At 45.8% G+C, this 10,732-nt stretch overlaps 1 protein-coding gene across 1 annotated transcript in view; it reads right to left on the reverse strand.

Annotated features, from left to right (window-relative positions):
• The window catches only part of tafa4b (TAFA chemokine like family member 4b), a 52,354-nt gene extending 41,834 nt beyond the window's left edge, over positions 1 to 10,520 (reverse strand). The window contains exon 1 of the mRNA XM_033626221.2: positions 9,895 to 10,520. The gene's annotated coding sequence lies outside the window, so the exon portion shown is untranslated. The remainder of the gene's footprint in view (positions 1 to 9,894) is intronic.
• Between the last annotated feature and the right edge of the window lie 212 nt (positions 10,521 to 10,732).

Genomic DNA, 10,732 nt, shown 5'->3' on the forward strand with positions numbered 1-10,732 from the left:
ACACACTACAGTTTTGGTGGTTTAGCTGCATTTTGAAAGGTTTATTTAGGACATAAATGCCATACATATGTATTTTTAAACTAGCATGGACGAATATTCTAATATAATCATGTGCAGCACTGATCACTGTGTGATAAAAACTACACTGTGTTCCTCTTCAAGGTCCACAGCAATAGTGAGTTTATATCTTTGTATAACATATGATTCTCATAGGTTTGTTTTATAAAGGAAAAGGTCAGAAGTCATCTGAGGGACACATAATAACGCCGCACCAGTTTATGGCCATCCATCTGTACCGCCACTCCTCTCCCGCTGTATTATTTCCTCCAATAAACCAACAAGCAATTAAGTAGAGGACCCTCTGTTTGGTGAAATGGCCAGGTGGGGAGAAAGAGCGGAGAGAAAGTTGTGAGTGAAAGTCTGAATTCAGGACCATTACATGACTCTGGTATTGACTGCGAGAGTTCAGAGAATGGCCTTGGCACTAAGGTACCATTACAGCTCAATTGATCGGCATGCACTTAAGTCCAAATCCCACCTTGTTGCACAAGCCATCGTGTCAGGATCCGGTGACCACGAAATATGTGTGTGTGTGCGTGTGTGTGTGTCTGTGTCTGTGAAAGTGTTCAGAACATGTTGGTTTTTTCCAAGGTTGCTCTTTGCTGCCCTTCTCGTACTCTATCTACCAACTCGTTTTCACCTCCTTTGCCACTCCTCTCACTTCCTCTTTCTCTCTTTCCCTTTCACTCTCTCCTCCCCCTCCCCCACTTTCATGGATAAAAGTCTGAAATGATCAGAGTCCCAGTGTGTGTTTCATGTGTCGAAGCGGACGACCAGTCACTTCGGGGAGTCTGGAAACACCTCTCCAGCTGGCATACAAACACAATAGCAGACTAATTCACAAACACACCCATACAGTTCACACATGCACTCCGTCTCTACCTGCGAACTGACAAACACACACTTCCGCATAAACACGCACCTTTACAGATCGCTCCCCTTGCACAGTTTACACAGAATGAACAGCACTCTTTTCGGGTGTTGCTGAGTATACCTGTCACACTCACACATTGCTAGCAAGTCTCATTAAAGTCCTATAACAACCTCTCCCTTTGAAGCAGAGGAGGGGAAGAGGCAGATGTACGCTGTTACCTGTTTTATGGAGGGGAAACAAAGCACAGACACTAACAGGCTAATAAACATTAGCCCGCTAAAACAACAAGTCTGCGGCCACAGCCCAGTCCCTGGTTTCCTCTTTACAAGTTAGTCGTTTAAAACCCAGACAGCCAGCGTTGGGCCGGCATAGATCAGAGCAGCCCTCCTCAGAGCCGCTGACAGACAGAGGCAGGGCCCGGGCTGTAAATCCGGCGCACTCTAATAAAGCAATAAAAGGCCATTAAAAGTCAGTGTCCCTCAGCACTGGAAGATGGATGGAAAGGTGGAAAGTAAAGGAGACACTTTTAGATGGCTGTACACACCCACGCACATTTTGGCAGGTTTTCTTCCCCTCTCCACTCGAGACAAACTAGGTATCTGCAATATTGATGCCTTTCTCCTGTTGTTACTCCTCTTTTATCCTTGCTGGCTGCAGCTCGCTTTTGTTGGTGGAGGGGAAAAAAAAAGTAAACACTGTGATTTAGAATGGTGGAGTGCAATCTTTATGTACTGTTCTGCTCACTCAGTAAGCTCTCTGTCTCCACCACTGATCTGCCTTCCTCCCTGCGAGGTCTACTGCAATGTTTTTCTGCTACAACGATTTCATACCAGCCCACATTTTATTCACACTATCATGCACAAATGCAAATGTAAAGTTGGCTCTCATATCCTGGCTTTACTACTGTATGTGTTACCAGCAGCAAAGTAGCAATACCAGACTCTCTTACTAGTGCTGGGATTGTTGCTACGAGAACAATGATGCAACATTTACCATTTTCATTATCTGAATGTTTCTAACAGGAAGGACATTTGCACTTCTTTCCTTTCTTTCTTTATCTTTCCGATCCTTATTTTTTCACTGCAAGCATCTCACCTTTTCACCACTTCTCATACTGTCCCCAAGTTTTTCCTTCCCTTCCCAGCTTGCACAGGGATCAAACAGAGGGGAAGTATAGAGGAGAGAAGTCGTGAACCACAGCAGGGCAGGAGGGAGACAGCACAACTTGGCCAAGTAATAAAACATGGTTTCTACACACCCAGTCAATGCTCCTAGCTCCTGTCTGTACAGAGAATAAGAAAAGGAAATGGATAAGAACAAAGTGTGTGTGTGTGTGTGTGTGTGTGTGTGTGTGTGTGTGTGCGCGCGCGCGTGTGCGTGTGCGCTGCCAAACCCGACTGGAACCTTCCTCTGTAGCTGTTGTTATCGAATGGCGGCTTGGAGCCAAACAAAAGCGGTCTGAGGCCCTGACAGCGAGTCTCCCGAGAGCAGCGGCCATTCATTGTGCTTTGTGTCCAAATTATGATTAATGGAAAATAAACAACCTTGATGTGAAGCCTGCTTTGATTTTCTATGAACCCCGGCCTCGCTGCAGTTGTAGCTCCTCTGGCCAAGGGAGAGAAAAGAAAAAGCGCTGGACAAACACTCACTGAAGCTCAACTCTCGGCCTCACGATGCTTCCACACAACAGCTTTAAATCAATGGACACACAGATAAAGACGCTGCTTTCACAACCTCTCCTTCTCTCTCTCTTGCACACACACACACACACACACACACACACACACACACACTCTTTCTTGCTATCGCTGCACATCCGTATACCCACAGACACTCATATATGCAGACAAACCGACATCTTGATTATATCAGTCGCCTCTGCTGCTAATGACCAGCTTGCACGTAATTATATTAATTACCGTACGTGCCACGCCTGTCAATGGGCCAGCCAAAGCAAAGGGAGAGCCTGATACAAGTGGAAAGGATTAAAGGAGAAAAAGAAAGGGAAAGAAAGCCACAGATAAAGGAGTTGGACAGTGGTCAGAGTGGGAAATAGCAGAGAGAGGAAAGGAGAGAAAGAGAGGTCAGGGAAAATAAAGTGTAGAGAGAGCGGGAGGGAGAGAAAGACAGAGAGAGAGAGAGAGGAAGCCTGATCAATTGTTCATTTTACAAAGTCACTGAGACGTGTCAGCAGTGTCAATAAGTGAATTAATTTGTCTGTGGGTCTCCAGAGCATGACACCATATCACTCTGCTCCCCAGAGACAAGCAGGGCCTCTAACCCTTCTCTCTCTCTCTCTCTCTCTCTCACACACACACACACACACACACACACATACTGGCAAATGGGCACACATACTCACACACTCTCGCAAAGCAATTCCATACATGGATCATACACGGATATCAGGACCAGCTGACACGAAAAACACTTTCATACAAATGTTCCCAACCTCTCACTGCACGCACAAACCTTTTGTTTTTAAGCATTTGGGGGGAGATTGCAGTGACTTATAATCATTCCTTGAAGACTTATCTTCACCTCAGCCATGACTATGACATGCCTAACTACCAAAAAACAAGTCTTAAAAGTCCAGTGTGTTGGATTTAGAGGGATATATTGGCAGAAATGGTATATAGTACTCATAACTATGTTTTCATTAGTGCATAATCACCTTAAAAACTAAGAATTGTTGTATTTTTGTGACCTTAAAATGAGCCTTTTGTATCTACATATGGAGCAGATCCTCTTCTACGGAGTCCGCCATGTTGTTCTATAGTAGCCCAGAACGGACAAATCAAACACTGGCTCCACACAGGGCCATTCTTGCTTTCATGTCGACCACTGTAGTTCTCCTACACGTTTGGCGCATGAGAGAATTTTCAGTTTTGCAACCTCACCACTAGACGCCTCTAAAAACTACACACTGGACCTTTAGTCCAAACGTATGGCTTTTCCTTGTGGGGACGAGTGTTTCTGTTGACTCACTGTAATGTGACTATATGAATAGATATTTATCCCACAGTGTGATTAGGCATGTAATTCACCTTCAATTACACTAAATGAAATCCAATTAAAATATACTGTTTGATAGAAAACCATTAATTCTCAGTTATTTAAGTGTGGAGATATATATATATATATTGTATACCCCCCATTCTTAAAAAAAATGGGACAAATCAAAACCCTTAAAGTTATAAAATTAAATAAAATTCTGATCTGCTTTCATTTTTTTTTGTTTTTTCTTACTTCTAAACTTGACTTGTGCCATAAAACACTTGTCTCTGTAACAGTTGCTATTGACAACATCTGTGTAAAAATGTACCGCTATAATCTAATTTTTAAAATCATTTTTTTATGAAAAAATTGGCCCTTTAAAGATGGGTCCCAGATTTTTGTCATCTCTGTCAGATCTCTACAACAACATAATTTGATCAGGCACAAAAAGGGAAAATGCCCAAAAAATATCTTAAAAATTAAAATAAAATGGCTTCTCACTACGACTGCTGTGAAATTAATAAAGATATAACTTTTGGTCAACTCCATGAGACATCAACTCCATCAGATCTTACCTGTGACACCCAGCTTGTACGCTTTTTCAGAAAAAATGAAATCATTGAGAGGTTGTCCCATTACAGGCTTTAATAGACAAGACTTAATAGACTCTTTCAAAATATCTTTTGCAGCCTAATTGAAGAGTAAAAAAACAAAACAAAAACAAAAATAAGGTTTAGTCCCAATTCTCAAGAGTGAGTGATACACACACAGACACACACACAAAGAGACAATAATGATTCATCCTCATTCCAGCAGCCATCCCCACAGGAGGCTATTGTCCGCTGGTGACTGACATCAGTCAGCCACCAAGAGGGACGCTCAACCACTGGCTGCCTGCTGTTTTCATTACAAAGCCATCACCTCCAGCACCCACCCACACACACACACACACACACACACACACACACATAAACTCTGTGCACTGACACATCACATCGACATACACATTTACACACACTCACTCACTCCTCTGGCAGATTTCCCCTCAGTCCTGACTCCCCAAACTCCTCTCTGTTGAAGCCTGTCTCTCAGACACCCCTCCAGTCCCACTCTCACCCACTCTCATCAGGCCCTGGCCTCCCTTCTCTGCTGTTTCCTATCTCCTCCTCTCCTCCTCTCTTCCCCGTCCTCCCTCTTTCATGCTCTGCATCCCACGGGGTTGAACCCTCTCTTCCCCCACATGAGGTGTTGTTTGAGGGCTGCTGTGATGACCGCCCCAGGCTCTGCCACGACCGCACCGCTTCCTCGCTACGGCTTCACAGTGGACCCACGCTGCAGAGCATGCTGGGAGCTTTTCATAATCCCACAAACACACTAACACTGTCGCTCACGGTTACCGGCACATCTGCCAGCTGCCAGAGGGGAGCGAACAGGGACGCACTGTCTCTCGCTGAGACACACACACACACACAGACGGACACACACACACACACACGAGTGGAAGCAGCAGATTGCATCCAAGGTGATAGATAGAGCACTGTGGGAAGGAACTGTGCCTGTTCAATTACAATCATTACTATCACTTTGGGAGATTTGTCATGGTCAAAGTGAGTCGGAGGTGTGGAGAAATCACCTTGAGGCCTGTGAGGTGGTGTTATTTTCGGTTTTCGCAAAAGAGTTAGGACGCCCTCAAAACTCTCTCCCAATTGAAAATGACTCAAATTAAGCATAAATTAATTACTCGCAAACTCCAAACAGCTGTTGAAAAAAAAAAAGAATCCCTCAGTGGTACATGACTGACTCTTTAAAGGCACTTGACACATAAAGAACAATAATCCAACAATCTGTCAACTACTTCCAAGCCGTGAGAGCACTAAGTCTGAGTGTACCTGCTGCGCCTTTCACTGTCCTCTCTGGGCTGGACAGGGGGAGGCCATGTGGCAGTGTGGCCTGTCAGTCAAAAAAAGGACCTGAATTAGAAAGAGTCTGGATGGTGTGATGGCACCACACAGGAGACAGGGGCCTTGCTGTCACTGATTGACTGACTGACAGAGGGGAGAATGGAAAACAAGGAGCACACACAGCTGTGGAGCTCCAAAATGAGACCTCCGCTGCTCAGACCGGATGGTACCTGCTCTTACAAAATGATTGCTGTGTGAGGGGGAAGGCCCAAAGATAGAATCATCACTGCACATCTGCTTACAGGACGCTTGGGAAACTTCAGCTCAAGTGTGTTTTTAGTTCATTTTAGTGATTTGTGCAAACCACAACCTTATATATTGCTTATCCAGTGTGCTCATACTGTACTTCTTGGTTCATAAACCCTGTGTGTGCTGTGTTGGTGGCAATAATAGAAGAAAGATGACAATGTTAAATGTCTTCAGATAGATGGGGAGATACGGTTATGGCATTATATCAACCAAAAAGGCAGGTGAACTGAATTTAAGAACATTCACAGATATATAAAAATACAGAAAAACTATATTTGAGTACAATCTATTCAAATAAAAGAATCACAAAGGGATATTAAAATGATAGTGGATTTTTGAGGCCGATATCAATATTTAGGAGTCTCGAAAATGTAATACGGTATGATGGCCAACATTATTTTTTACATAAACACAAACAGTAAACAGTCTTCTTTTTTGTCTTTTGATTTTTTAAAGAATTGTGAACAAGACGCATATTACACAGAACATTTTACAGTTGAAAAATCAACTTGTCAGAACTCTCTGGTGGGAAAACTACATTATTATGGCACTGCTTTTATACGAACTCAAACCTACTTTGGCATTTCTGTACTGCAGTTTGTCATTTGTCAAATAAAATACACACCAATACGAATATAGCCAAAATAAGTTTACAGCAGCTGATGAATCAACCCAGCCAATATTTCAGTCTGGCCAATTTATCGGTCTACAGCTCTAACTTTATTACATTTGTGGGGGGAGTCCAATTAGGGCTGTATGCGCTAAGAAAATTATTCAAATTAAGATCAGAATGGAGGGTATTGACTTAATAAATAGTCTGAGGCAGACTACACCAAAGTGAAAACCATTCTGAGCTTGAGTACTTCAACAAATTAAGTCATCTATCACGGTTCAAACATTTAGTGATAAAAGTGGATTACATTATGGATGAAACTATCCCATCTTGAGTTATTAAATGCAGATGACTACTGTGCAATACACACAACAGGGGGAGTCTGTTCACCACAGGAAAAGGTGGACAGTGGCTTTGCTTATTAGTGGAGGCCCAAACTTAGTGTATCACCACAGTGTATCACATGTTATCACTCTGGCCTGTCAGCAACATCTGAACTTTACCCTTTTTATTACAACGGGTTGTGACCTCTGTCCAAGTGCGGTTTTGTGGTTGAGACAAGAAACAGACACACGCCAAGCTCACACTCATCGATCTAATATCCCTCTTTCCTCCATTAGAGTCATGGATCTCCTGCTTGAGAAGAGACATCTGTCTCCGCCGGTGTATTTTTTCTTTTTCTGTCAACCTGATTTTACGAGGATGAGTGAAGATGTTATTGTCCACTGCTTCTGCATGACGCTTACTCATGTCCTCAGACTCCATACACCCAGAAACTGCCCGGGATGAAAAGCTGTCCGGGACACTGTCATTTACAAATGAGAGGCCTTTCTCCATCTTTCTGTCCATGACACAAAAGAAGGCCTCTCTTCTCCTCCCATCTCTTTTCTCCTCTCCTCCTCCTCCTCTCAGTCGGGAAGTATCCATTCATCACAGTCAATCTGTTAATGCCAGTGTGTGTGTGGAGGTGATCTCCAATCTGTCGCGCTGCTGTCACCTCACCAGTCCTACATGCCTGATCCCGCTTTATTCATCTAGCATGTCATCCAGAGTGCCTTACACACACTAACACACACACATACACATCATCATCATCATTTCACTGTGTTGTCTCTCCCTCGCACACAAACAAGCACACACAGATTCCATTGTGCAGAGTTTCTCCTGTTACTTACACACAGACACACACAGGTCATTTCACACATAAGCGGTGTATTTCTCCCTTACACACACACACACACACACACACACACACACACACACTCACTATCTCCTTCCCTCGCCTCATCTCTCACAAATATTTTTTCTGTCTCTCCAGCTCATTTCTCTCGCCTTCTTTCCTCTCCCCTTCTCTTCGCTGCCGTCCGTCGCCTCTCTGCTTGGCCGTGTCCTCATGCACAATCGCAAATGCACACAATCCATTCCCCCCTCATTCCCAGCGAGCCAGTCATCCTGAACAGCCCTCTGTGGGGTAAGTAGATAGGGAACTGTTGAGACATGTAGAGCCGAACGGCCCTCTGAGGATACCGGCTGTCCCACTGCTGGGAGCTACTAAAGGAGGGAAGGAGGGAGGGCGAAGAGGAAGGGTTCAGAGGAGAGTGAGCCTGGAGAGAGGAGTAATTGCCAAGTGTGTGAATATGTGTGTGTGTGTGTGTGTGTGTGTGTGTGTGTGTATGTGAAAAGTGCACTGAGTAGAAGGGTGGGTGTGAGGAGATTGAAAGGGTGACAAAGACAGAGGAGAAGTCATCCACTGCAGACAGGAAAAGCGGCACAGCAAGACGTCAGAGTGCCACCCTTATACAGGTGTGTGTGTGTGTGTGTGTGTGTGTGTGTGTGTGTGTGTGTGTGTGTATAAGTGTGTGAAGGGCGGCTGGGTGACAGTGGGTCAGGTTGGAGAGAATAATCTCCCCAGGATTAAGAGTGCTGCTCCTGTGTTAATGTGACTGTCAATGAGAATTAAGTCCCTGGACCGATCCTCTCCACCCAGCTCCCCTCTCCCCCCTCTCTCCTCTCCTGTCCGCCCTGTCACACTAATGACACCACTTTCTGTGAAGTGCCAGTGCGGCGCGCTAAAAACAATGGGGAAATAATTACACTCTTTCAATACAGTACAAATTGCAGAGCTGAGCAGCGGGACAGCGAGCGATATAAGCAAAGGGAGAGGGAGGGAAGGAGGGGATGGGAGAGGGAGGGGTTGAGACAAGGATGACTAACAATTACAACACGATAGGGGTTGGGTCTCATTACTGCGCCCATTAACATGCACCAAGTAATTTTCCCCTCTCAGTTTGTGTGTGTGCGCATAGGAGAGAGAAAGAGAAAGGGGGGGGGGGGGGGGGGGGGGGGGGGAGTAGAGTGTGTCTGTGCGTGCTGAGCGTGTGCGTGCGCGCCCAATAGAGTGTGCCCATTAGGTTCTGCAACACACCTCCCTGCCTCCGTGCGCAATCTGCCCGGAGAGCCCGGCGGCACCTCATTTTTCTCCCATATGTCTGAGCTCCGCGCGCTCTCCTCTCTACTCCAAGCAGCCGATCACGATCCATGCAAAGCGATTAGAAGGCGCGTGAAAAGAGCCCGGTCAGCGGATCAGCCTCGCGGATCACTCAATAGGTACTAAGCAGCGCCGAGCTTCGACCAATCGCTTATTTAACCTCACAGTGGTCCACACTGCATCAATCTCACCTCAATCTTCCCTTGCCCTCGCCCCGAAAGCACGCGCTTACACACGGTCAGCGGATCTGACCGCCCGCTTGAATCCGCTCATCATGTGTTCCATTTTTACGCATGGCAATCACGCGCCGAGAGCCAGCGGAGTCACTTGGAGATCAGGGAGGTTTGGGTTGGAAATCCTGCTGTTCTTTCAAGAAATCGTTCCTCAGCAAAAAAAATGTGTTCGCTGCGCTCTGAGCCAAGAACATCAAAGTTGCTTTCAGCTCGCCAGTCGTTTAGTGAGTCAGTCAGCCAGTCACCACCCCTTCTCTCCCTGCTGCCCGTGCAGACAATGTTCCACAGCTCTACAGCCAAAGTCCCCCTCTGACCTCATCCTCGTTTCATTAGCCTATTGACCGTGCGCCATGGAAAGACAGGGAATTAAAATGTGAATGTGCACTAATTGAATTGGAATTAAAAAAACACCACCTTACCCAAATCTATAAACTCGATGGCATGATCACAGAGAATTGTAAAGGATCCAGGTGAGACAGTAGAGCACTTTGCCACTTTCTGCTCCAACTCCACTGCACTGATTTTGTTTCCCACTAAACGGGGCAATCCTTTGGAGCCTCCTGTCCAGTTCCCGGAGTCCGCGCACAAGCACACAGAAGCAGGGGTGAGCAAGAGGGCTACTGCCACGCCACAGTATCAGCCCTCCGGAGCCGGGTAAGAAAACACAGCTCGCGCAATAGCGATGTGCTCCAATGTGCCATGATCTCACCGCGTCCCATGTCAAAACCACACTGAGGAGAAAGTCATCAAAAGTGCGTTAATCCCCCCAAAGAGACACCGGGCTGGTGTTTTCTGGCGAGCACTCCACACAAGTTCATCCCCCTGCGCCTGCGACTGTCACACAGAGGCGTTAAAGTCGCCGGAGAGATACTGATGAGAGTGATGGTATAGTGATGCAGGAGTGATAGTTGCGCTCCCGTCGCTCCTCCCGAGCAGGGATCGATTGGACATGAGAAATGCGATGCGAGCCCGTCTTCCCCATTCAGAACACGTGCAACAGCGCCCGCCCAGTTCACCAGCTCCCAAGTACACCCCCTCTTCCTCACTGATGTCATGTAGTTTCCAAGTAGCCTGGACTGTTTAGGTGGAGGGGAAGAGAGAGAGGAGGGGGACAATTCTGTGCCTCAAAGAGAGATGGGCTACATAACAGCCTTTCTCAGACTGCAAAAAGTTCATCTTAATACGTGTCATTTTTCGTCATCGTGGCACACTTGACATTTCCACTTTTTATGGCTTGTTTCAATGGATTTAGCCTCA

This window comes from Epinephelus lanceolatus, chromosome 1 (genome assembly GCF_041903045.1).
Source record: "Epinephelus lanceolatus isolate andai-2023 chromosome 1, ASM4190304v1, whole genome shotgun sequence".
Taxonomy (NCBI): domain Eukaryota; kingdom Metazoa; phylum Chordata; class Actinopteri; order Perciformes; family Serranidae; genus Epinephelus; species Epinephelus lanceolatus.